The 27454-nt window shown below is 46.0% G+C and overlaps 1 pseudogene; it reads right to left on the bottom strand.

Moving 5' to 3' along the window:
• Positions 1-2356: 2356 nt before the first annotated feature.
• Positions 2357-27454, bottom strand: part of LOC8030684 — a 44272-nt pseudogene continuing 19174 nt past the window's right edge.

Genomic DNA, 27454 nt, shown 5'->3' with positions numbered 1-27454 from the left:
TGGAACAATATTCTCTGCGTTTATGGGGATACTATACTCCGTTCCACCTTCAGTCTGAGCGCAGTGGACGCCAGAGGCCATCCCAGCCGATCCAGCGCCGGGAGAAAATCGCGTGACCTGCCGGTCGGGCAGAGGGACACAGGGAGCTCAAGGTCACATGACATTCTCTCCAAGCTGGATTGGCTGGGATTACTCCTAGCGTCCGCTGCGCTCGGACTGAAGGTGAAACGGAGTATAGGGCAAGCTATTAAAGTCGTGGGTTAGTTATATTATTGGATAAATAACGAGTAATTATCGCCAGGTGCATACCACATTTCTTATTCGATGTTAGCGTAAGTTGCTGAAACTTTTACACCGCGTGATAAATAATATATTAGAAAAGTGGACGAGAAGGTTTTTTATTATTTTGTTTTAATGTGAATTTGATTGCTAGTGAGCCTGCCGATTTGTTGTTTTGTTGCAAATTTTCTGTTATGTGATTACTTTACTACCTCATGTCATTTTAACTTTTTTCGAATCACACGCATATTTTCATTGTATACTTTATATTTTATATGTATTTTTTTCTATTGTCTTCCTTCTGCAATATTGCCCTGATAAGGGCGATGTAGATAGCTGAGTAAATGATTAAATCACTGATCCTTGCGAACAATTAAACTAATTTTTCAACGTCATGTTCCGTCGGGAGGAAACTGTTCTGATCTCATGGAACAACTGGCAGCAGGACCGGACTGATTGGAGAAAAATATCACGTGTGCGAAAGCGGAAATGTTTTAGTACGATGAGAAAACAAAGAGAGAATCGATGCAATGAAAAACTCCCACGTGTCCGAGAATAAAAAAGAACTGCGAACAAGACAAAAGAGGAAACGGCGGCGCTGCTGAAGGGGATGACACTTGACCTGCAGCAATGTTTCGAACGACAAAAAAAATATCGAATGCTTCATGTGCACCTTCCCGAGCCACGTAAACACTTTTTTTTTTTTTTTTTTATTGCAAAAACGAATTATGCATTACTGAACGCTCATTCTACGCCCAGGTGTAGCGCTAGGCGTCCGAGCTAGTGCGATCCAGATGCCAACGTTTCAGAACTTACCGTTTTCTCATTCAAAAGTTACGAACGAAGCACGGAGCAAAAAAACGAGGAAGGACACGTAGAAAGAGTTGACGCTTGCCGTGCATATACTCCTTCCTGTCCTCCGTAAGTTTTTGGCTGTTTTCTTTTTTGTTAGTAATGCATCACCAACAAAGCCAAGTTACCACTCTTATGCAAAAGTACCGTGATTTTCTGAAACTTCCGGCGTAAGATGGATTTCGTTGTAGCCCGTTTTCAGTAACTGGCGCTCTTCAGCTCCATGCATTGTAGAGCTACATCGCCCGTCATTTTCCCGTTGGGAGTTTCAGAAAATCGCTTATAACTTTGGAACAAGATGACGGTGAGCTCTGAAACTCGGGCATCTGTTGGTTCGGGCCGCTAGGGTTAGATGTGAGCGGATAACGAGCGTTCAGTGGCGCGTTATTTAACAGCCAAGCCTCGTAAGTCGTGCAGCAACGATCGAGTTGTTCCTTTACAGCGCAAACACATACGGCACCAGGGGCCGCTGCCTAAGCACAACTTTCGTTTTTGTAATTTGGAACAATGCTCATTCGGCTTCGACTACATCGGCGCCAATGGTGCGCAGTTGGTGAGTGTAAAGCCTGGTTCAGACAGTTGCGTTTGACTGCGTTGCGGCAGCGAGAAACCAGGACATCCCTGCTATCGCGTGCCAAGATGATTCCTTGAATTGGATTCCACGCTTCATACGAAGCACAGATGTGCCGGTGACTCGCTTTCGGTTCTCGCCGCAACGCAGTCAAACGCACTCAAACGCAAGTGTCTGAACCGGCGTTAAGCCGCTTTCGCACTGCTCATACGTCATACAAATGACACAGGTTGCAGACATGATTTCAGAATTATTGGCGGTCCTGCCTCAATCATGTTTCAAGCGTTTGGGGTTTGTGCATATGTATTATTTTAACATGCCTAAGAACGGCTTTTATTTGACCAGTGTGACGAGACCCTCATATATAAGGAAGGCATCGGACTGTGTCTGCAGCGACTGTTCTTAAGATGTATCAGCAGTGGTGTGCGCCGCTTTGGAGTTAAACCTTAGCGGCAGCCGGGGAGAGCCACGATAAGCGAGCTGTATTCTCGACCAGTAATATTTTATTTCAAAGATTTGCAGAGACAAGTCAAAAAGCAAGACATTCACGAAGCATAAAGTAAATAGCGTCTCCTGCGTAACTAATTGTTTTCTTTGTTTCTTTTTTTTCTTGCTTTTGTTTTGCACCGGGGCAAGGATCAGAAATAATATAAATTAGAATTTGCGACGGCCCGTGCAGAAACCAAAATCGGCGTCCCTGATCTTCATCTCCACCTTCTGGTAGGGGTAATAGTAGGAATCCATGTCTCCTTTTATGTTCCAGGTAATACCGAGGGTCTTTGTTGGTAAAACGATGGGGAGTTTACGTCCATTAAGATTTGCCTCGGTGCATTTCTTGAACCACCAACCACCACTTAGAGCTCCGTAGCACCCGTCTCGATCGGGACTGCCCGTCTTGATGGAGAACACGGATCCGTTGTGGTAGGACAACGCGTCGTAACGTGTGCCTGCCAAAAACCAGCACGAACCAAGCAACGTTGTTGACGGCTCTTGCACTATAATATACTCGCAAGCGGCAAATATAAAGTAATACGTTCTTTTATAGGAAAACATCTAGAAACATTTTATTGCGTCAGTGGACGCAAAAGGCACTTCTTCACGTCCAAACTGATTTGCCCCAAAATTGGTTCAACACATTAATTGACACAGCCGAATTAGTAACCTAAATTACAAGTCACAATACCTTTTTGTGGAGTTGCAGAATTTTAAAGTTTAAAGCCTAGTTCACAGGCAGCGGTTTTGGCCCTAGAGCGGCGCGATTTCTGCCGTCGCGGCGCTCTGGCCAGCACCAGCAATTCAGTGGCAGGAGCGCCGCGACGGCAGAATTCGCGCCGCTTTAGGGCCAAAACCGCTGCATGTGAAACCCGCTTTAGGCTTCACAATGAGATTCGCAGCGCTGAAAATGTGACGTCGAGAACGTGACACTAGGTGGAACAAGCTACCGCCCGTTACAAAGGTACAGCCGTTATCATCCATACATCTATACATTGTTAATAAATGGGGGCAGCACAGTTTGTACCCGTTTGGTGGTGCGGAATCAAAACTGGGGAAGCTCCCATCGGCGAACGAAAAACAAAACAAAAACGCTCGTGTCGTTCTAGACCGTCTGCTCGACTTCCAAGTAATACAACATGTGACATCACACTGCTGGAGAACACGGGAAAATTTTATTGTTGGTTTTGGCACAACTTTCATACGCTGCTTTCTCAATCGCTAATCTAAATTGAGAGATTACAAATATCATGATGGGAAGGCTACAGCCTGGGTATTTCTAAAAGGCGTTTAGTCTGGCTAGTTCAAAAAGTACTTAAAGTGTCAATAATCCATGTCAAAAATCGGGCTGGAGCTTCAAATATACCAGTCACTACGAATATCTGTAGTTGAACTAAATGATAAGCAAAAGCAGGAAAGAATCGACAGCCAAGAGTTAACATTATAACAAAGGTGTGACCAAACTGCGGCTCCTCGCGGGACCAACTGCGGCTCCAGGCTCCCCCCCTTCCCCCCCCCCCCCCCCAGCAAGCCTTCCCCCTTTTTCTGTGAACCCCCCCCCCCCCCCCAAAAAAAAAAAAAAAGCTTTACAATTAAAAAAAAATAAAGTTAATTGTCTTGGCAGTGATCTGCTACACTGCCTATATACAGCTGGACTGAATTTCGGCACATAGATGTGTCCAGTGAACCCTGCTTTCTTTATTGTTCAGAAATAATTACGAACCTTATACGCCTAACGGGCGTCAGGGGCAGCGGCTGGTTGCTTCATCAACCGCAAAGCAAAAATGAATGCATGGTTCAATATTGCCACGCGTGTCGCCGTGCGAGTTCGTGCGTGGCCAAATGGTTACCGTGCTTGACTCTCCTGCGGAGGCCCCGGGTTCGATTTCTGAGAGCGAAGCGTCTTTTATTTATTCTTTCAATTTAGTGTTCTCGTAAGTTCGAGAGCCTTGTCGTCTGATCGAGGTACGAATGTTCTGCCATAGCCTCCTCTAAACTCTCAAAGCCTGGCAGTTCGATGACGGAGCCATAGAGCACCCGGTCGCAGATTTGGAGCGCGAGGATCTGGTAGCACAGAGCATTTCTCAGGGAAGCTGTTAGTGAGCGCACAGCTTTTGCAGTGGCGAGGACGCGTGAGGAATGCGAGGAGTACGAGCGGACATTCCATAGCACGGGAGATGCGAGTTTCGGCGTCTCGCCGCAGCGGAGCGGCCATTAAATGACTCTCCCCTCATTCGTTGTCTGCCGCTCTACCTTTGCCTTTCGGCGGCCGTGTCTCATGGCGATCTGCCAGGTATTGTCAATATAGAGGAGGCTATGGTTCTACGCGCCGAACATTCTACGTCGAATATTCCAGAAACCCACGTGGGCACATAAAAGACTCGGCCTTGCAAGAGGAGTTGGTCTCGTCGCAGAGTTCGAGCCTGCTGTTTCGCCGCCATCGACGCCTGCGACGCTAGCCTCTTTCTCTTTCTAGATTGTTTTGATGTAGCCTCATATACTGACAAAGCCTGGCGAGTCGGCACGAGAACCGGCTGCCGAAATGGAAAAGGTGGAGCGGCAAACAACGGATGAGACGAGAGCTACGTGACGGGCACCCCGCTGCGGCGAGACGCCGAAACACACTTCTGACGAGCGAACAAGTGTGTTTCTGGTCCTTGCCGCTGTAAAAGCTTAGTGCTGACGTCCAAGCTTCCTGAAAAATGGCTCTTTGAAGGTCTGTGCTAACAGATCCTCGCGCTCCAAATCTGCGACCAGGCACTCTATGGCTCCGTCGCCGAACTTCCAGGCGTTGTAGTATAGAGGAGGCTATGGTCTTGGGCCCAAGCTCGCCCCGCTAAACGTTTAGTTTGCTTCAGTTTTCATCGACTCATCAATTGTCATTTGTGGCAATATTGCTTAGCCGCTGAAGAAACGTACTGCCGCCTGGTGTTATTTCTTGTAGTCGACAATTAGTATTGACCCTTTTGGAAAGGTCTGTTCCCTCGATATTGTTTCTTGTTAAAAGTAGCCACGCCCCCACTTTTGTTTTTTCTGCGGCTCTCTGGAGTTTTGTATTTCTGGCTGCAGCTCAAACCCCATGTCACTCTGGTCAGACATGTTATAGCACATTATTTTTCGCATTTCATAAAAGGTAGAAAATATCGGCGTGTTTCGCGGAACATGGGTCAAATTGTTCATGCAAAACTACACGTTACACAGAAGATTTTGATGACAAACTAGTCTCTTCAAAGGGTACATACAGAACAATCATTAACGTTTGCGATAACATAGGTAATTAGTTATATATGGGTAATTAAATTTAAGTTTGTGATTTTAATTTTATTTAGTTAGAGAGTTGCTGGGCACCGTCTGAAATCACAGAAAATGGACCCAGTTTGAAATATAAAAGGAACGCGCAGCATTTACAGCCTCTCGAAAACACTCATTTTGGACTCGTTTCCTGCTTTCGGTTTGTCGGCAGAGCCGCAGAGGTCCTGCTCCCCGCGGGAAAAGCGCACAATAACACGCGCCATCACACACTCTTTGCATGATATGTTTAGAAAGTTTAACCGGCAGAACCGATACCTACCTTTAGTAGCGTCGTACTCGTCGATGGTCAGCTTGTACGTCTCCCCTTTGGAGCCGACGTGAAATTTGTGATAGTGCACAACTGTCCTTTCCCACCTTCGGTCAGATCTTGTCAGTTCAATTCTGAGAGCTTGTTGGTTGTTCGGAAAACTCGTCAGTGCATAAAGATTTTCGAGTCCTTTAACGGAAGGTATAAAATGCGTTTAGAAATGAAACACGGACACCCTCTCTGAAGGTAAGACTGACTCATAAAACCTCCTTGACGTAGGGCCTCACTCCTAACATGAGCTGCAGGAATTAGCGTGAAGCGGCCTTAAAGGGCATAGTTCAAGCCAAGCTAACGATAGGGAATTCAAAACAATAAATACCTAGAATAGCAACGATTCTCATTTTTCATTTCGCAATACTATATAATCTTATGCTTCGATAGCAAAAAGTGAGGCGTTATATTATTGTAATCATTTATACTCATGAGCAAGCTGAGATGCTGGCAAGATAAAATTGTTTGTGAGAGCTTGTTTTCTATGGAGGGTATTAGAGCTAATCGCAAAGCAAATAAGCACAAAGGCTACGTCACCTGAGGGTACCTTTATTGACTGGTTTTGTTTTACGTGTGAAGCGTGTGGAGCGAAATTAATATTACCACTACTGGTGTTATCTGTCTAACGCAAGAACCTGTTTTTTGTTTGTCTTTTTGGTTCGGGGGAGTTACTAAATGGAGGCTTAACGTCACTGACAGATGTGACGTGGCGCTTGGTACTTGTAGCCCACTAAAGCTTGAGGGAAAGTTTACCCAGTGACTTGACGCTGCCGCGTGACGTGACACCAAAATGTCACGTGACATCCGCGACTCTAACTGATTATAGGTGGCGCCACTCGTTTATCAAAATGGCGGTGAGGGTTGGATATACGTTTTGGTATAGCAGTGGCTGGGCCTGCCTCGTGGTGTGCTGGCTTTTGTGAGCGACCCAAATTATTCCCGCCACTACGAGGTAGGTAGAGTAGTATGCAGGCAGGTCGAACTTCTCTCCTGGAAACAACAAATGTGTTTAGCGTTCAATTGAGTGCGTGGCAGTTTTTTTCTTTAGTCAGGAGCGAAGCAGAAACCAAATTTATAAAGCAGGCGAGCTCGTTAAGGTTACACATTGTTCTAAACCGGAGAAGAACAGACGACAAGGGGACAAACACACACGTCTCTGAGCTCAATTAAAACTTGTTGGCCTGGTTCGGTCATGATGCATTCTATAAGTTTTTTTGCGCTACACAAGGGACAATCTCAAGCGAGTAGACACGGACAAGCGCATCTCTAACTCATCTCTTTGCTTCACTCATAAAGATTGAGACCTGTGTGTTTGTACCCTTGTCGACCGTTCGGTTTTGGTTTAGAATCGGGGGTACCGATACTAATCTCTGTTTTGGAGTCAACGCCTTGCTATAGACGTTAATGTCGGTCTCACTCCCACCGCTAAATGTGTCTCACAATGTAATTAATGTGTTAAATAAAAATGTCAGACACTTAAAGATGTGTTTTTGAGAACCGTGTCTGTTTAAAGGGGCGGTACAACGATGTTCAATTGAAATGTTATTTCACTTTACACGAGCTTACTGGCACTACCGGGACTCAAGGATACTCGCACGCAATACCACTGGACAAGAAACTCCTTTGTTGAGGTGTAATTTCAAGGACAAAAGCGACCATTTTCTTTCAATCTCTCCTTTGCAAAATTTGATGACGTAACGTGGGAATCGCAGTACACCCCAATGACGACAGTTGAATGCGGTTCATAGATTGGACCAGAGCATTGCGTGGGCACTCGATTTGAGGTCGAGACAATGACCACCTCGAGAAGCATTTGGATAGTCGCCAGTGTCCAGTCGCTGCAACGGCGACAAAAGGCGAGTCATAACAATGTCTGGAACTTAGCGCGTGTCCTGTGTTTGCCAACCCCAGCGCGTGGCTATGATCAACTTTGCCGGCATATAATCGGCTCCAGATCATCTGGCAACTTGTTCTGGCGGCAAGTTGAGGGAGTGAACGCTGCTCGCTTTTCTTTAATTTTTCTTTTCTGGAACTTCTATTGCGTGGGGGGAAAAACGAACGCGTGTTTCATTGGTCATTAACGTCAGGGATCCGTTCTAAGCGGTATTTGCGAAAAGTACCAAAATTGTTGCATCGCCCCTTTAAAGGGACCATGAAGGCAGTTTCCAAGTTTAGTTCGACGATTGAAATGGGTGTCAGGCACGTCTCAGATACTGTTGATCAAGTTCTAGCGCGAACAAAAGTTTGGGTGCCGCATTAATCGAGCAAACAGGCGCGGTAATAATAGCGCCGGGAATGATGCCTGAGACCCCACCGAGGCGGCGGCAGAAAGATGAACTAAAGTGCGCCGTCGAAGCGTGACGACAACGGGCTCCTCATCTGGCGATTGGTGCAAACGATAGACAAGCTCTTGGTTTCGATTTCGGTGGTGTGATGTGATGAAAAAGTTTATTTAAACATTGGATAACCCTTTGAAGTTGTAGTTCGGAATTAATAGGTTTCATACCGTGTATAAAAGCATAATCTGAAGCGATCCCTCCGTTTCGTCACTGGTTGAACGCATCCCGCACTGCTACCTCGGGCGCGTAACAAGAAAAAGGTACGAGCGCCGGGGGCGGCGGACTTTTGGTTTTGGTTGCGTGCGTCGTCTCGTGTTCGCTTTGCGAACTGGTGTATCACCAATCATGCCGCGTTTATGTGCCGTAGTAGGTTGCGTGAAAGGTCGGCTAAATACGTGCGGTCGATCGGGCGACGTTAGTTTGCATAAACTGCCGACCGATGCAGCAATGCGCACCATTTGGTTGCGCGCCGTCGTCTTGCCTAGAGCTGTGGACAACGGTGTTAGGATTTGTTCGTTGCATTTCCGACCAAAAGACTTTGAGCAGCACCTTCACGTCAGCTGGAGTCTGGGTAAAAACATGAAGTTCCCGCGTCTGAGGAGAGCGCGGCGTTGTCTTCCATTTCTTCCAGGTTTTCTTCACAGACCGCCGTGCACTCGAGCGAACCACGGGAACCACACTGAGTGTGCACTAAATCCTACCGATGCCGACAGTGCTCCCTGACGTCACTTCTCTTTCCAGAGGCGAAAAAGGGAAGAAATCTGAATGTTTGTTTCGGTTTCGCAAATTTATTTGCAGGTACAGAAGAGTCACAACGTACTAGAGAAAATTGTGTGGCATGCCAGGACCCCAAAGCTCCCGAAAACACCTTTTTCTTAAAAAAAAAAAAAAAACATTAAATTGCCTTCATGGTTTTTTTAAACGGGTTAGAGGTGTAGAATATTTTTAAAATAGTATGCTCGTATGTTACTTAGTACACACATCAAGTTTTGCAATTTTTAGAGCTTTTAGAGGACGACGCCGAGGTAATGGGACTGGTATGGGCGCCTATTGAGGGGCGCGGGCCGCTCCATCGTATCTTGATCGGTCAATTCGACGCTCTTTCGCTCAGTGGGACAAGTAAGGCTCTCACCTTAAGACATGTTTTACGAATTCCGTTATTAAACATCATAAAAATGTCGTTTACCAAGCTTCTAAATTTCATAATTTTAAACGTCACAAATAAATAGAAGTGAGGTAGGAGAGAAGAAGGAAAAAAGAACACAAAAACTAAAAACACGACGAGTATACTTAAGATTGCTTACGCGTAGGAATGCGAAAGCAGACATACACGCATGAGCATTCCTACAAGGAGCGTGCGACGCCTTCCTTTTTTACATTGCCCTCCGGCGGTGACATGACGCTTTCTCACTGCCCAGGAGCGGCGTCCCTGCCGGCTCAACGGCTTCCATGACGATGCAACTCCTTTTCTGTGCCTTTCTTCGTGTTTTATTTCTGAGGCACGTCCACTTTGACCTTGAGCGGCTCGTGCTTGATACGTATTGGTGTGGCCATCTTTCGGGCACAACGCCGCCGCTTTTTCGCGGAATGGGACGAGCACTGCTATTACTCTGGCGTGCTAGGACACATCGCACGTTACTGCCGACGACGTCGTTGCGACAAGGAACGACCGTAGTCACGAGCATCAAGATACAACTTTGACGAGCCCCCACGCCGTTCGTCCCATAGCCGAAATCGTCGCACGGGCCTGCATCACGGTTTTCACACATCTGCGGCGTTCGCCTACTACCAACGGCAGTCTCTTTCGCCGTTTCATCGCCGTTCATCTTCACCGATGCTTTCTGCATCCACCCTTCCAGTAAGGTCGCCAACGGAGAACTAGATTGCAGAGTTCCCAGAGGTGAAACTGCCTCAGTTTATCATCCATACAACCCTCTCGTTGCACGGAACTACATCAACGTTTTCCTCGACAGTCACACATTTTTCGCACTTATTGACTCAGGTGCAACTGTTTGCGTAATGAGAGAAGACGTCTGCAAACAAGTCCGTAAAGTGCGCACACCTGGGGTGCTATGTTGCGCTTTTTGCACTCCCAGGAGACTTGGAAGAAGGAAGTGACGTCAACGACTACAGCAAACGCACATTGGATGTTGACACAAGAAAACAAAGTCAACATCCAATCTGCATTTGCTGCGTTGTTGACGTCACTTCCTTCTCCCTAGTCTCCTGGGAGTGCAAAAAGCGCAACATAGCCCCCCAGCACAGGGCCTCATTCGTGAAGCGGACACCGACATCGTTCACCCTTCATCGGTGTGTACTGCTCGCGTTTCTATCGCAGACGCCTTCTATAACGTTCAGTTCATTCTTCTATCAAAGTGCATGGGTGCAATTTCCTTCAGCCTAGCGAAGCGTTAATTGATTGTGGTCTTTCTGAACTACACCTTTCGAGCGAATTTTCGAAGATACAAACTTATACACATACAGTTAAACTATGTCTAACTTCTGATGTCGAACTACTCCCAAATGTGACCACCTTCGTTAAAATATTTCCTTCAACAAATATCGCTGGAGATGTTCTTTTTGAAGCCATCAGTTCACCTCTAGTGCAAAAGGGATTACTTCCTCTTTACGCCGTAGCCACTATCAAAAATAGAGCCGGTTGGCTAGCTTTTCATAGTACCAACCCACACGTTGTAGCTCTTCGAAAAGGGCAGTCACTCGGATGAGCAAGGAAAGGGCGTTTACCAGACCTACCTAATGATGCACCAGCATCATCTGCGGAACTAGCGAACAGACCCACTATTTCACCACCCTCTTTGCTACTAGAACCCTGTCGTCCACGCCGGAGCCAAAGCGACGGGAACGACTTTTCTCTATGCTGCGCAGTTCCGCAATGTTTTTGATATATCCCGTACAACATTTCGACATTGCTGCCAAACAAAACACCGCCCTTTCAAAGACACTGAAGAGATTATTTGCCATAAACCATATCCTATCTTCTTATCAGAAGGAAATACATTGAAAGTCGTGAAGCAGAAATGCTGTCACAAGGTTTCATTCGACCATCTTCAAGTGATTGGTCATCATTCGTTGTCCGAGTTAAGACGCAAGCTTGCGGCTTTGTGTAGATTATAGACTTTTAAACAAAATTAAGAAAAAGGACGTCCATCCGATGCCCCGCATAGATGACGTTTTGGATACATGGGTCGGTTACTTATTTGCTTCTGCGATCTGGTTATTGCCAGTTACCGGTGGCCGCACAGAGCAAACCAGAAGCAGCTTTTACCACACCGCATGGTTTATATATATTCAACGTAATGCCTTTCGCGCTCTGTAACGCACCGGCTACCTTTGAAGTCATGATTGACTCTGCCCTAAGAGGTCTTAAGTGTAAAACGTGTTTATGTTAATTGGATGGCATTATAATTTTCTAGAAAAAAACTTCGACGGTCACTTCACCTGACCTTCAGAAGATATTTTATGTCTTCGAAATACCGGTCCCAAGCTCAACACCACAAATGTCGATTTGCTGCTGAGGTGAGAAAGGTTCTCGGTCACATTGTAGAGGCCATAAGGATCAGCCCAGATCCTGACAAAATTTGAGCAGTGGCCGACTTCCCCAAGCCCTAAAACACTAAACGACTTCAAGATTTTATTGGCCTTTGCTCATACTTTCGTCCTTTTTTTCGTGACTTCGGCGAAATCGCAAGTCCTCTCAATCAATTACTGCAAAACTACAGGCTGCTTCAATGGTCCAATCAATATCATACATTTACCCAACAGGCAACTCCGCCAATTTTTCACCACTTTGACCCTTTTGCTACCACAATTATTCAAATTGATGTAAGCGGCTTTGGCCTAGCCGCAGTGCTATTACAATTACCAAAATATTGCCCGGACGAACAAGTTATCTCTCATGCAAGCCGGTCTTCGACCAAACCTGAGCGGAACTATTCGACCACGGAGCGCGAAGCTCTTGCCGTAGTTCGTGCTAATATAAAATACCGACCATAGCTCTACGCAAGGCACTTTGAAGTGGTCACCGACCACCACTCTTTGTGCTGGCTTGCATTCCTTAAGGACCTAACCGGACGCCTCGGACGATGAACGCTAAAACTCAAAGAGTACGATTTTAATATCGTCTACGAAAGTAGGCGAAAACATCAAGACGCTAATGGCTTCTCTCGATGTTCACTCCCCCTTTACACTAGTACAGTTTTACCTGACACAAACAGCACAGCCTAAATCGCTCCTATTTCCCGCGAGACTTTTCCTTCCGAGCAGCGTGCAGATCCGTCGATAAATTAGATAGTCTCCCACTTGCAAAGTAAAACTCAACAATCTTCTAGTATTGATTTGATGTAGTTTCGTCGAAATTATGATCCACAAGGTAAGCATTGGTGTCTTGTCATACATAAACACCTCCGACAAGAAATACTTGTGAGTAACGCTAATTTCAGAATTGCCTGAAAATAGGCTGAAAACAGTCACAACGGTAATAATTCTAGAATATACTAAAAACCTACAACGCTTTCAGGAGGAAATATAAGGGTCATATGACCTTCATTACGTATTCATAATGAACTTTCAAAAGAATCAACAGTCTTGTAAATTCCTGAAGCTTAGGTTTGTGTATCAAAATTTGCCTATTTAATGACGAGCGTGGGACTTTACTTAAGGGTGATTGGAGTATAGCGTGATCGCTGAAGCGCTTCGCATTCCCGCCGCGAGGGGGCGAACAAGGAGCAGTAGAAACGAGTCTAAATGCGCGCATGCACATTTACACCTGCGACTTCCAGTAGCGCGACCAACTTGCGACACGTGACAAGCGAGAAGCGACGTTCACGCTGGATGATGATGATTAGGGTTTTAGTGGCGCATTGACAACGGAGGTCATATTGCGCCAATTCAATGTTGTTTAGCTGGCACTAAACAAAACGGTTTAAGATAACAGTATAAAAAAAATTACAACTGGTGTAGGTAGCCAGTTTTCTTTAGGTAGTCGAGAACACGGTGAAAAGGCACTAAAGGGCAGTCACTAAGTAAAAACATTGGATGAAAGGAAAGATAACCCCTAAAAAGTTCAGGGAAGCTAGACCGGCGCAACTGATGGTGAAAAGGGCAATGCCATAAAATGTGTAACACTGTAAGGCCTTTCCCACAATGGGAACAAAGCTTCACATTTTCGTCACGACGAAGGTGCAAGTGCGTCAAGCGTGTGTGGCCAATTCTTAGGCGGCAGAGCAGAACCTCTACACGCCGTTCCCTGTGAAACGAGCTCTCCCACAGGACCAAAATGGGTTTGATGACATGAAGCTTATTGTCATACTCTCTGTCCCACTCCAACTGCCATGACATCAAGAGTGATTTTTTTCAAAAACGGCTTCAAATCTTGATGAGGTAATCCACAAGTTGCTTCTAAATATTTGGCAGATGCAGCCAAGCTATGGGCTTTCTCATTCCCTGGAATCCCGACATGACTCGGCACCCAACAAAACTTTATGTCATGTCCGAGTCGGAGAGCTCCATATAATTTACCTCGTACATGTAGAGTAAGAAGATTCTTTGTAGGGAGCAGTGAGGACACAGCCAGTAATGCGCTTTGAGAATCAACAAAAAGAATAGCTTTCCTTATATTGTTTTTTAGTATGTGATCAACAGATAGTAAAATGCCATAAAGCTCTGCAGAAAAGATGCTTGCCACACAGTTAAGTTGAAGAGATTTCATGAAGGAACCAGAATATACTGCGCAGCCAACAAAAGACGAGGATTTCGACCCATCGGTATAGAATTCAGTGTAACCTCTATATGTCTCCTGTAATGAAAGGAACTCCTGTTGAAGAACTCGTGGGGAGGTAGCCCGCTTACTGTATTTTGTAAGTGTCCAGTCGCAAACGATTGGGACTTCGTCCCAAGGAGCAACTCGGTCCCTATAATTTAGCACGGCAACATGAAGTGAGACATGAAGGGAAGCACTGAAATTCTGAATGCGAAAGTTGAGTGGCCGTACAATGCTCGGCTTGTTTTCAAAAAGTCGAGAGAAACGGCAGCTATGAATGGCACTGTAAACTGGGTGTTGTGGATTAGAATAGACCCGATAAGCATAACAGAGACTCAGGTACTGTCTGCGTTTCTCAAGCGACATCTGATGTGTATCGGCATATAGGCTTAACACAGGTGATGTACGAAATGCACCCGAGGCAAGTCTGAGCCCCAAGTGGTGAACGGGATCCAGCATCTTCAAAGTAGAAGATCGTGCCGAATCATACACGACTGCACCGTAGTCAAGGTGAGACCGAACCAGGGAGTTGTATAATCGTAAGAGGCATCGCCTGTCCGATCCCCATGAAATGCGGGACAACACCTTGAGAACATTTAAAGAACTTAAGTATTTACGTTTCAACTTCTTCAAATGTGGCACAAAAGAAAGCTTCTTGTCAAAGATTACACCAAGAAATTTGTGTTCCTGTTGAACAGATATGTCTATGTTATTGAGATGCAAAGTGGGGTCCAAAGACACACCCCGGCGCAATGAAAAGGGAACACAAACAGTTTTCTCGGGAGAAAACTTGAAACCGTTTTCATCCGCCCATTTGCTCATCCTGTTGATAGTGAGTTGTAGTTGCCGTTCACAACTGGAGAGGTTACATGAAGAGAAGGAGATCTGCACGTCGTCTACATAAAGAGAATAAGATACCGATGGCGGTATCACCCTTCCAAGACTGTTAATCTTAACAGCAAAAAGGGTAACGCTTAAAACTCCTCCTTGAGGGACCCCGATTTCTTGGCTAAAAACATCTGACAGTGTGCCACCCAAGCGAACCTGAAAGGTTCGCTTGGTTAGGAAGTTTTGTATGCACTGAAGCAATCGACCACGCACACCGCAGTTGTACAGATCTCGAAAGATTCCATACCTCCATGCGGTATCATATGCTTTATGCATATCAAAAAATACCGAAACACAATGTGGTCGGTGCACAAATGCCTCACGAATAAGGGTTTCTAAACGAACCAAGTGATCTGTGGTTGATCGTCCCTCTCAAAATCCACACTGGTTAACATCAAAAAAGTTCTCAGCCTCCAAAAAATAAAGAAGACGCCGATTAATGAGCCTTTCATATGTCTTCCCCAGGCAACTAGTGAGTGCGATGGGGCGGTAGCTTGTGGGGACAGAGGGATCTTTTCCATGTTTCAAGAGAGGTATAACATGAGCACATTTCCAGCACTGAGGGAATGCAGCTTGTTTCCGTAAGTGATTAAAAAACGCCAGCAAATGGCAAAGTGATTCAGGGGACAGGTGTCTAAGCATTTCATAATGAATTTTATCTGGGCCTGGTGCAGCCTGCTTTTTTGTAGCAAGTGCTACTTTGAGCTCACCCATAGTGAATGGTTTGTTGTATGAAACAGTGGCAGACCCTAACATGGAAATTCACTGATTTTCAGCAATAGACTGGAATTTCTTAAACTTTGGGCTGAAATTTGAGCAACTACTGGTAAGCTGGAAATGTTCACCAAGGATGTTTGCTTGATCTTTGAGTGATACAGAGGAGGAGGAAAAGAGAGGAGTTCGAAAGGATTGGTAATCTCCTCGGACCTTCTGCAGGCGGTCCCACACTTCTTTTAACGGTACAAAGCTATTTAGGGCTGAAATATATTTAACCCACGATGTCTTTTTGGCTTGTTTTCTCGTCCATCGAGCCTTGGCTCTGCTTTTTTTAAATCCTATCAAGTTAAGAGGCGTCGGGTATCGGCGGAAGATTCCCCAAGCCCTATTTTGTTTCTTTCGAGTGGCTGTACACTCATCGTTCCACCAGGGTTTGCATCTCCTGGGGAGCTTACCAGAGGTTTGTGGGATAGACGATGCAGCAGCATTAATTAAACATTCAGTGACAAAAGTTGTCGCTTCCTCTGCAGACATACTAGTAAATAAAGAGGAATCAAACACAGCTTCTGAACCAAACAGAGCCCAGTCGGCCTTCTCAAACTTCCACCTTGGAAGGCGGGTCGAAAGCGAAGGAAGAGGTATAACTGTTTCTAAAATTATGGGGAAGTGATCGCTTCCAAAAGGATTATTTAAAACCTTCCACGAAAAACATGGAAGTAAAGATGATGATGATATGGAAAGATCTATTGATGTGAATGTGTTATGAACAGAGCTAAAAAAGGTTGGTTCTCTCTTATTCAAAAGAAAGAGTCCAGATAGCGATAGGAGCCGTTCAATAACTCCACCACGGGAATCCTGACGAGAGCTTCCCCACAAAGGATGGTGGGAATTAAAATCACCTAAGATTAACAAAGGTTTGGGCAGCTGATCTACGAGGCCTTGGAGTTCATGGAGATGCAATGGACTGTTAGGTGGAAGGTAGAGCGATACAATGGTGATGAGGCGATCAAAGAGGACACGAACTGCCACTGCCTCAAGTGGTGTTTGAAGAGATACTTGAGCACACACCACTCCATTCTGCACTACTACTGCAACACCACCGGTAGGAGTGGGGGAAAGGCGATCCTTCCTAAAAACTTGGTGACGACGTAAGATCTGTGTATGATTGTCATTGAGATGAGTTTCCTGTAAACAGAGCGCCACGGGACGGAGCTCATCAAGAAACATGTTCACGTCATCAATATTACGAAGAAGGCCGCGACAGTTCCATTGCATGACGCCCATATGTTTACTCATAGCAATAAAAAGGTAAAAATAAAAAATAGACTAAAAAACAGGACGAAACATAAGATGACATCACTATGGTTTAAAATCAATTTTTACACGTGGAGCGTTTTTCTTTTTCGACGTATCTGCCTGCTTCCCAGTGGGGTCACTGGAGGCCGAGAAAGAAAACACCGATCCTGAGGGGGGAACCTCCTCGTCGGATCTGGGCCCACTCTCGTCCATGGGCTCCTCATGCGTCGCCGACGGCCGCCCCTGGGGGGTCGACTGCCGTGACGGCTCACCAGGGCTATTCGGACCAGCGGTGCGGGGTGGCCGGCCCCGACCAGGGGGGGCCTTCCCCAGCTCTGAAGTGGATGCTAGTGAGCCAGCATCCACCCTGGGCTCGGGACCCGGTGCCACTGGCACCGCCCCTGTGGGTTTAGGAGGGGACTTCAACGAGAGCCGCAGATCATCCGGAGACGTCTGGGTTCCCGTCGATGCCGTTACTGGTCGTGCCGGTCCCCTGCGCACGACCTCGGCATATCCACCCTTTGATAAGAAAGAAAATCGTTTCTTTGCTTCTACGTATGGTATGTTTTCTTTGGCTTACAGCGTCTGTATTTCTTTTTCTTGTTTCCAAAGAGGGCAGGAACGCGAGTATGAAGGGTGGTTACCTTCGCAGTTCGCAGATTTTGGCTCATTGTCACAGTTGTCAGCAACATGTTCTTTGCTTGAGCACTTAGCATATGTGTCGGCCCCCCCGACAGCTACGTGACCCATGGCCGAACCGCTGGCACTTGAAGCACCGTTGGCGGTTTGGCACGTAGGGTCGGACTGCGCACTGTAGGTAGCCTGCCTTTACAATCGCAGGGAGAGTGGTGCTGTCAAAGGTTAGGATGATGAGCTTTGTTTTCCGTTCGCTGCCATCACGACGAATATTGATTCGTCGCGCAGCAACAACTCCTTGGCTAGAGAGCCCCTCCACTAACTCTGCGTCTGATGTGTCTAACAGGTCGTCCTCGGAAATAACTCTTGATTCTTTATTCAGGGAACTCCTGCAGCGCCTAGAAGGCATTATATTAGGGGGCGAATAATAACGAAAAGAACATATCAACATTTGCAGCACAAACTATACATTCCTGTAAAGCGTTCCAGTCCTTGACCGTCCTCACAGAAAACGAATTTTTGCAGAGCTCCGTCCTAGTACAGTATTCGCGTATCTTGTGCACATGATCATTACGTTTGGAAAAATAATTTGGTTTTCAGAGGTATGATGAGCTATTAATACCAGTAGCTTCATGATAAATGTTGTATAAAAATTTCAACCGTAAATTTTTTCGCCGAAGATCCAATGACGCCCATCCTAGTGATTGTTTCATGTTAGTTAGACTAGAAAAACGGTCGTACTGGCCCAGGACGAAGCGTGCGGCACGATTTTGTATTTTTTCCAAGCCATCAACGCGATGGCTTGGAACTCCTTGGACAGTGTTCAGTTTGCGGTGCGGAGAAACAGTGACTTTGTAGTCCGAAACCGAGTTGAGAGCCAGGAGGGCATCACTCTGCTGTTTTGTACTGATCTCTACAAGGAGGTCTCCGGATGCGATTTTCTTCGCATGAAAGTTCTGACCAACAACGCCTTCTAGTACCTTGGCTACAAGGAAGGGGGACAGTTTGCCCAGTGGCTTTTCACTTTCAGAATGTAAAACTAGAAATCTCGGAAACTTGTCGGAAACAAGAGACATTTCAAATTGAAACGGTACTTCGGTGCGGGTCCTTTTCAGGGCCCGATCAGGAGGTTTTTTAGTTTGAGAACCGATATAGGTGGGAAGGAGTTTCAGTGCCCGGGTGCACCGCCCACCACGGAGCCCAACGAGGGGGTAGGTAATGTGCCATAACAAGAAAGGCTTGGCTGACACAATTACTCTACCAGGGCTGCCCGGGCACTATAACCGAGTGTGGATGCAGGGACAGGACCTGTTTCCACTCAAGGTTAGCCCTTGCCGCCTAAGAAGGTGAAAAAGGAAGGAAGAGAGTGCAGAAGAAAAGAGGAAGAGGTGGAAGGAAAAGTGAAAGACGGAAGAAGAGGGTAGAAGAGGCGACTGACTGAATCATCCTGGTCGGGCCAAGCCAGGACACCCGTCTACGAGAAGCAGGGGTCGAAGCGGTGTATTGCCTCGCCCTGGGGGCCCCGAAGGGTCCAAACATACCCCGGGCTCAGCTCAACCACCAGGGTCCCCTTTTCCCCGGACACGGGTACGCCACGCACAGCCAGACGTGGGTGGGCGAACCCACATGGCTCGGGGTTCGTAGTGACGCCACTCACCAAGCACCTACAAAAGTAGGTGCCCCCTGCGTGCGGGTATGGTGGCCCACGTGGCTGAGGTCCGTGGTGACGCTACTCACCAAGCACCTAGCACCTAAGGTGCAGGCGCCCCCTGCGGAGCTCGGGGTCCGTGGAGACGCCACTGTCCAAACACCTGCTTTCACAGGTGCCCCCTGCGGGGGTTCACGTTGGTGGCGATCGGCGAGCCGCTCCGGAGCGTTGCTTCTCGGGAGCTCTCGGGAGCCGCCGTCGATACCGTCCTCCCCACTACAGCTACCCTATTCGCAAGAACATATAAGAACCATATAAGAACTATAGAATAACTATATAAGATATATGAAAACATATAAGACACATATAGGAAACGAATAAGATGCTTCGCACAAGTTTCTTATATGGTTCTTAAATGTTCTTAAATGTCTTATATAATTCCTATAAGGTTCTTATACGGTTCTTTAATGTTTTATATAGTTTTAGAAAGTCCCTATAAGGTTCTTATATTTTATTATATATCTTGTATGATTCATATGTGTTTATTAGACACAGAAATTTCTCATACAAATCAGATTTTTCAACAGGGAGGGGTGCGCAGTGGCGTCTATTAAAATGGCATCTGGCTGATCGCCGTAGAACTGCAGTACGAGGTTGTGTCTGCGTCGCCTAAGTAATTCTAGTTTCGCTATATACCATCAATATTAGATCCTTATTTTATTTCACAGTGAAGCTGTTTAGGGCTACGGTTACGTGTATCTTTGGTGTGCGTCAACAAAAACTCAAAGAGGGCTCGCACCACCCTCTTTGTCGTCGTTCCAAGCGCTTGCGTGCCTAGTTTCCTTTCTTTCTGCAGGGTGGCAGTCCCGTCACGCGTGTCTAATTTCCTTCTGCTCTTCGGGGCGGCGATAATCCTCGACATCTGCGTGCGTACCTTTCGTCACGATGACCACCGATCAAGACAATAAATGTGTTTGCAATTTTGTTCAAAATTCTGCGTCACGCCTGTGTCGTGTGCTAAATAGCTTCGCTGGTTATCCACCTTCCCAGAGTAGAATGTTTTCATGGCAGGAAGGTGTAGACAAGCACCTTTATTGTGAAACCGATCATCCAGGAGCTAGGGAGCGCGACACTCACAACGCGGTACCACGATCGCTGAGAGTTGCGAATAATCTGTTTTATACTTAGAGTAAAACGCTGTCAAAGCTGGGGACGCGAGCACGGGGTTTGATCTTGTTGATCTTTTGCACGAGTTCTCGCGCAACAGAAACCGTAAATGAAGCCACGGGCTTGTAAAAACTTGTGCCTAGTAAACAATCTTTTATATATAAGAAATATCTGTCCAATAAACGCATATGATCAAATAAGATTATATTGGAACAAACAAGAACCTTATAAGAACATATAAAACAATATAAGACAATATAATAAGTTATAAGAGACTTCTTATCAGTTTCTTATACCTTCCATTATAATCTTAAATTGCTCTTATATGTACTTATAAATCTCTTGTATTTTCTTCTATAATCTTATTTGATCATATGTGTTTATTTTACCTAGAAATGTCTTATACATATAATAATTTTTACTAGGGGTATATATTCCTACTAAGGGATCCTGCATAAATTTCATGTGGTGTTATCGGATACATAATCTCGTGTAGTATATATGACCCATACCCACATACAGGATGCCGTATAGGTATACATGATCCATAACCACCTAAGAGATCCTGTATAAGTACAGAGTATTCATACCCACACACAGGATTCTGTCCAGGTATACACGATCCATAACCACCTAAAGGATCCTGCATAAATATACACGATCCATAACCACCTAAACTATCCTGTAGAGGTATACAGAATCCATAACCACTTAAAGGATCCTGCGTTGGTGTACAGGCTCCACAACACCGATAGCCGTTATGGGCTTTTCAAACCCGTGAAAATGACATCCGTCGTTGATGTAGTTGTATTAGTTGTTGATACTGATTTTGGAGTTGGCGGTGTAGGGCGTCCGTCCTCGATGTTGCCAAATCCTTGAAAAAGATCACTCGCCACAGCGTTATTAACCCGGAGCCCTGCACCGCCAACTGTTGGAGCGTTATATGCATAAAAGTGAAACTATGGTAGAGCTAGTTTGTAGAGATCAGGATTGTGCCTCTAATGGCTATTATAGGAAGTACCATTCCTTACCTGCTTGACTTCTCTTGTGAAGCCATACAGGATTTATAGCTACCCATTTTGTATTCCTATATGGAAATGTGTAGGAAATACTTTCCTGTAAGGCTTCGTGTGTAAAAAGCAAACGGGAAGTTCCTTCCTGTAAGACGCCCTGTGTAAGCGTTTACAGGAAATGCCTTCCTGTGTGACCTTCCACAAAATTTATACAAGAAATGGCTTCCTCCATGCCTTCCCACAAGAAGGTATAGAAGAAATACCTTTTCGTAAGACTTCTTGTATGAATTTACGTGAAATGTTTTGATGGGGTCGGGTTCGTGTTTCGCTGCATTAGCATTTTTGTTGTCGCGCAGCTCCTCGCCCGTAATTTTCGGCCAAGAGAAAGACTCGTGATATTGGGCTTCGTCTTTCGGAAGCGTACAATGAAAGAACAATCGCTACATTAGGGCTCACTCACTGGAGTTTTTGCGGTACAATATAGGTACCTGCGAAGTCAAAAGTCACGAATTTGCTATCAGATCGTGTTCGTTTTTGCACTCTCGTTCCAACAGGGACGCTGCTTGTTATAGAGCAATGCGCACAATTTAATAGCGCTGATCAGAGCCACCGTAGAGACCTCCGTGGCTTTTTATCCATGCCCTCTACCGCGAACCAACGTTACATATATCAAATCTAGTAACGTTGCCGCGAATGGACGGGCACGTTTGTTGCAACTCCCACAGAAGTGCCGGATGTCCGACGCGCCAATGACTGCTTCAGCAGCGGGGTGACTCTTTCGACCGGTCCCAAAAAATCGATTCAGAAGCGAGTGCCCCGTCGCTCTTGCGACAAACAGCTGTCGCGCGACCGTTGGAATTTGCAAGAGCGCAATTCGAAAGCAGTTGTTTTGTGCTTCAAAAGCGGGTTGCCTTTTTTGAAATGCAAATACGCAAGGATTGATATATTTGTACTTGCCTATCCAGAAACTTCCCCCGGCTGTTCCAAATCCACGCACATAATCTTCAAAGTTTCTGTCAAAAAAACTTTCATTCTTTTCGCCTTCGCTCTGACGTTGAATCACCTGGAAGTCGATAGATGAGTCAGCGCGAAGGGAATCAGAATGTACCCGCATTTCTCCCGCCGACCTCGGGTAGCAGCTATTCTCCGTCTCACTAAAACCGTGCAGCACAGCCAAGGCTACAGAAGAGAGAGTGTATCCCGACCTGTTCAAGAGGAGGGAAAGGAGAAAAGGAGAATCCCAGCTCTTCTCTACCGTTCTTCCTTTCAGTCCTCTTGAACAGGTTGACACACGCTCTCTCCCCTCTAGCTTTGGCTGTACTGCACGGTTTTAGTGAGACATAGTATAGACACGTTTCACGGTAATTTGGCAAACGGCGAAGCCTATGGTCCCAGTGAGCTAATTAGCGCGTCGGAGAGAGACACGTGACTTTGTTCTATCTCACACGTTGCGCTGTCACTTCAAAAAAAAAAAAGAAACTTTTGTGCCTTGTTCATACGCCGCGTAAAGTTCTTACAAGATTCGATTGCCAGAGGCAGAAGCGACGCTCTGGGTGCTTGAAGCGTGCACGTCTTGATAAGATAATGTACACATACCCTTAAATGCGCCTCCGTATATCGTAATTCTTCATATAAAGGAGCAAATAAAAATTATGAAAATAATCCCTGGAGAAGGGGAACAAGAGGGACAAGGGACAAACATAAATCTCCAAACGCAGCTAGGTGTCCCTCTTGTTTGTCCCTTGTCCCTCTTGTTCCCCTTCTCCAGGGAATATTTTCATCATTATTGTCCAGCTCGCTTGCCCCTTTGCATTTAATTGCATTATAAATAAAAATTACTCTGGGAGGGGCCGGAATTTTTTATTTATATATTTTTTGTTACAACGGGTTGTTTTTACATCAGATTGTAGAATGATGATCTGGGTCATATTTCTTATGTTTACATAAAAAGTATATATATGTGAAAGCCATGTTCTTGGGAGGCGCATTCAGATTAATGAGGACCCCGTAGCTAACTTCCTTCCGGAGATATAAAATTTCGAAGCTCGAGGCGCGGCGAAGATTTCGCTAGGGTATGTTGCACAGCCGTTCATCTTCCCACCTAAGCATGCACGTAGTAATAAGTTTTTCAATTTATAGTATGAAAGGTTTACGACGTGTACACTGCACATTAAAAGTTAAAATAAAAGAGTACAAAAAAAGTTACGAAACAGGCCAAATAAACACGCTTTAGAGGCACCTCCACAAATTATTTACCAACGAACTACCAAGTGTAGAAAGATGCAAAATATATCGAATTGAACACATTGAAATACATGTTCCGCATATATAAGAAAAGTACGATTAGCATTTATTTTAGTTTTGCAATTAATGCGGAAACTCTGCTAACTTCACTAAACGTGCCAAAATTGCACTTTAGTATTACTAAAAAGCTCAAATATGTACTTTTTTGAACTGAGTTTACACTGACTTCAACTAACTAGTGATGGCAAAGCATATAAGGGAAAAACGACAACACACCTTCACTCAAACTGAGCTAGCTGTCTTCGTTATAAGGTCTTTGTCGCAAGACGTCGGCTCAAATGAGTGATTTTCTCGAATCGACAGAGGCTATAGGGCCGTGGTGTTCTATCGTACGCCGTAAAAGGTTATGGTGACTCTAGTTTAACTTTACAACCCCCCCCCCCCTCTTTCAAAACACGTCAAAATTGAGTGGTTTTTTACGGAGTGCTGTAAAAGACTGTGCATGCCTTATCTATAAAAAGTTGGTGGATTGAATATTTTTTTACAATTATGCACCAGTATGTTTCTAGTTAAAATACGCTTAAACATATAAATTATAAAGTTAATTACTAAAAGTACGCATTAACCTGATAATATCGAACACTTACTTATTTTTTCCCTTAAATTTTCTCTTCGGCAGGAACCCATATTACATCAACCTCTTTTTTTTGTGCAATCCGTACTTTTCACAGGAACGAGTTGGCACGCGTTTTGTGAAACACTTTTTATGTATAGCTGAGTGCTCTATATGATTTTCAAATAGTATATATTTTACAGAAATATACAAAATATGATCCGGACCATCATGTTCAAACTCTCATGGAAACACCCTAAAACAAAGCCCTCGTGGTTATCGACTTCTTACGTATTTAAGTGTACGGTACGCATTGCTACTTAGAAATGGTGAGCTGGTTTGTTTTTCGTCACGCATTAATCTTGAACACGACTCTCCAGATACTACTTCCCTCGCCTTGTTTTCGCAGTGATAGACCTTCCTCGTGTGGGGGCTTTGGACTTCACCGTAATGTGCTGTGCATACAGTTATCAACTTCTTGGAGCAGTGGCGACCGTCGACAGTCCTTCGTGAGCAACTGGCCCGGGGAAGGCGACGGGGGAAGGGACCTTACGAGGCAACGCAGGAAAACACAAATACAAAACTAACTAAGCTAGAAAGAGCGTGACTTTTAGAGCGCAGCTCTTAGGGGCCCGTTCCCGGCTTGAGTGGCGTCGCCGTCAGCGTAACCAAGGTCACCCCAAGGTCACGTGACCCCCAAGGTCATCCCAAGGTCACGTGACCCCCAAGATCACCACGAGGTCACGTGACCCCTCCCCTAGGGTCACGTGGCCCACAAGGTCACGTGACACCCAAAGTCACGTGACTCCCCAAGTCACGTGACCCCATCGAGGTCACGTGACCCCCCTCCTCCAAGGTCAAGTGGCCTCCCCGATGACGTCATCGTCACTGATGACGTCACCGGCATCCGCATCGTCATCGTCATCATCACTGATGACGTCATCACTGACGTCACTGATGACCTCACCGGCATCCGCATCGTCATCATCACTGATGACGTCATTAGTGACGTCACTGATGACGTCACCGGCATCCGCATTGTCATCGTCATCATCACGGATGACCTCATCAGTGACGTCACTGATGACGTCACCGACATCCGCATCGTCATCGACATCATCGCTGATGACGTCATCGGAGTCCGCATCGTCATCGTCACTGATGACGTCATCAGTGACGTCACTGATGAAATCATCGGCATCGTCACGTGACCCCCTCCAGGTCACTTCACCCCCCCCCCCCAGTACCCTTCCCTCCTCCTCCTCAAGAGCTGCGCTCTAATTCGGTGTTACAGGGAGTTGTAACCCAGGCAGCACTGAGTTCTGGGCGGAAACTTGGCTTTCGTCTGGCAGTTTAGGGCATTAAAAAGCCCGAAGAAGCCAAAGTAGTGCCATACCTGACCTCCCTTGGCAACAGTCTGGGTATCTTGGCCCTAATTCGCCAAACAAGTGCCAAACTTAGGCTTCGCTGCCGGGTAGTTCGGTTGTCATCTGGCATCTTCGGTCTTAAATCGCCTAACAAATGCCAGATTTAGGCTTACTGCCCGTTAGTTCGGCAGATCTTTGGCATTTTTGGGCCAAAATCGCCAAACTAATGCCAAAGTTAGGCTTCACTTTTTGACAGTTCGGCTATCACCTGGCACATTCGGGCCAAAAGCGCCACAGATGTGCCAGAGTTAGGCTTACTACCTTGTAGTTCGGCAGAGCTTTGGCATTTTTGGGCAAAATCGCCAAACTAATGCCAAAGTTAGGCTTCACTTTTTGACAGTTCGGCTGACACCTGGCACATTCGGGCCAAAATCGCCACAAATGTGCCAGAGTTAGGCTTACTACCTTGTAGTTCGGTTGAGATCTGGCATCTTTGGGCCCAAGTCGCCAAACGAGTGCCCAAGTTAGGCTTCGCTTCCCGATAGTTTGGCTGTGATCTGGCAGCTACGGGCCAAAGTTGCCAAACAAGTGCCAGAACTAGGCATACTGCCTTGGAGTTCGGCTGATGAGGTATTTGATGTACGCGGGTGGTCTTCATCTTAATTAAATAAAAATAAAGTTTTATTCGGCTGGCAACTTTATCTTATTTTGGGTGTCTTTTGATTTCTGCAGTCCAAAGGTTCGCTGAATGTTTTGACGCGGCTGGAGCAGGCTTTGCAAACGCAAATTGTGCCAGATGTACTCGCGCGTGGGTACACAAACCAATATCGGGACGCGCCGTGAGACTGCCTCGACATTATGGCGCGTTCACACCGGCGATGCGATCTAGTCGCGCCATAATTTTCATCGCAAAAGCGACCATCCCGGGAAAAATGTGACGGGTTTTTAGCAGTCGCTTGCTGACCCGACTTTTTACGATGCACTCTAGTCGCGGAGAGGCCGAGCCAACCAACGGCGTTCGGAGCGAGAGTTTTTGAGAAGCGACTCGCCAACGAAGGCGTTGTACTCGCTCATCGCGCACGCCAAATTGACAACTAATTACTTTTTTTTTTTGCGATGCGATTTAGTTGGATCGCGCGTCTGCTTACATCCCCGGTGTGAATCCGCCTTTACAGAAAGTGCGGCCATTGAGCTAATACTGCGCAAGACGGATGTGCGCACGTCTCCACAAGGGATATCATTATTAGGCGGCGCATTGCAAAAGCGAGCGTGGCTCTGTGCGTGTCTTGGATTGTGATTGAGCACTGTCAAATCCTAGCGATAACAAAGAGCGGAAACGACCGGGGCTCCGTGGCGAGGTTCCCGCATCACACTTGGGGAATGAAAATGAAATCCCGGAAATTGTACTATTTTAGCGTGTTGATACTTTTTAAACATTAAAAAGTGGAGACACAAAAGGGACGATAAAGACAGGACAATCTTTGAACCTTAAAGGCCGCTGTACAAACGGGACGTTCTGCAGAGAAGAACCTTCTCTCCCGAAGCTGGGGGACGGGGAGGGAAAGGGCCAGCGTTGGATGGAAAGAGAATGGGATTATCCTCGGGGCGAGCCTTTTTCTCGAGAGGGAGTGGGGACGGAACAAAGCTGCCGTGGGGGTTCCGGCTAAAAGGTGGAAGAAAGTTAAGCTTGTCAAACGGCGACCTCGGATCCGAGGACGGGCACGCCAGAGAATTTGAAAATAGCTGCTTGATTAGCCGGACGACCCAGTGCGGTCTACTGGTTCTAGAAGGTGACTCGGATGAAGAAAACTCGTTCTGGTCGAAAACTCTAAAAGCATTCTGGACGTGAACTCTTGCCACAAATAAAAATAACACATGCATGAAAAACTACGAAGACAATTAAGCTTTCTCCTATGATGGGAGAATGCGTGAGCATTACAGGC

The sequence above is a fragment of the Ixodes scapularis genome, unplaced genomic scaffold (genome assembly GCF_016920785.2).
Source record: "Ixodes scapularis isolate PalLabHiFi unplaced genomic scaffold, ASM1692078v2 PGA_scaffold13__105_contigs__length_92229423, whole genome shotgun sequence".
Classification (NCBI taxonomy): Eukaryota; Metazoa; Arthropoda; class Arachnida; order Ixodida; family Ixodidae; genus Ixodes; species Ixodes scapularis.
Note: the sequence above shows the minus strand (reverse complement) of the source record. Positions and strands in the feature narration are given on the sequence as shown.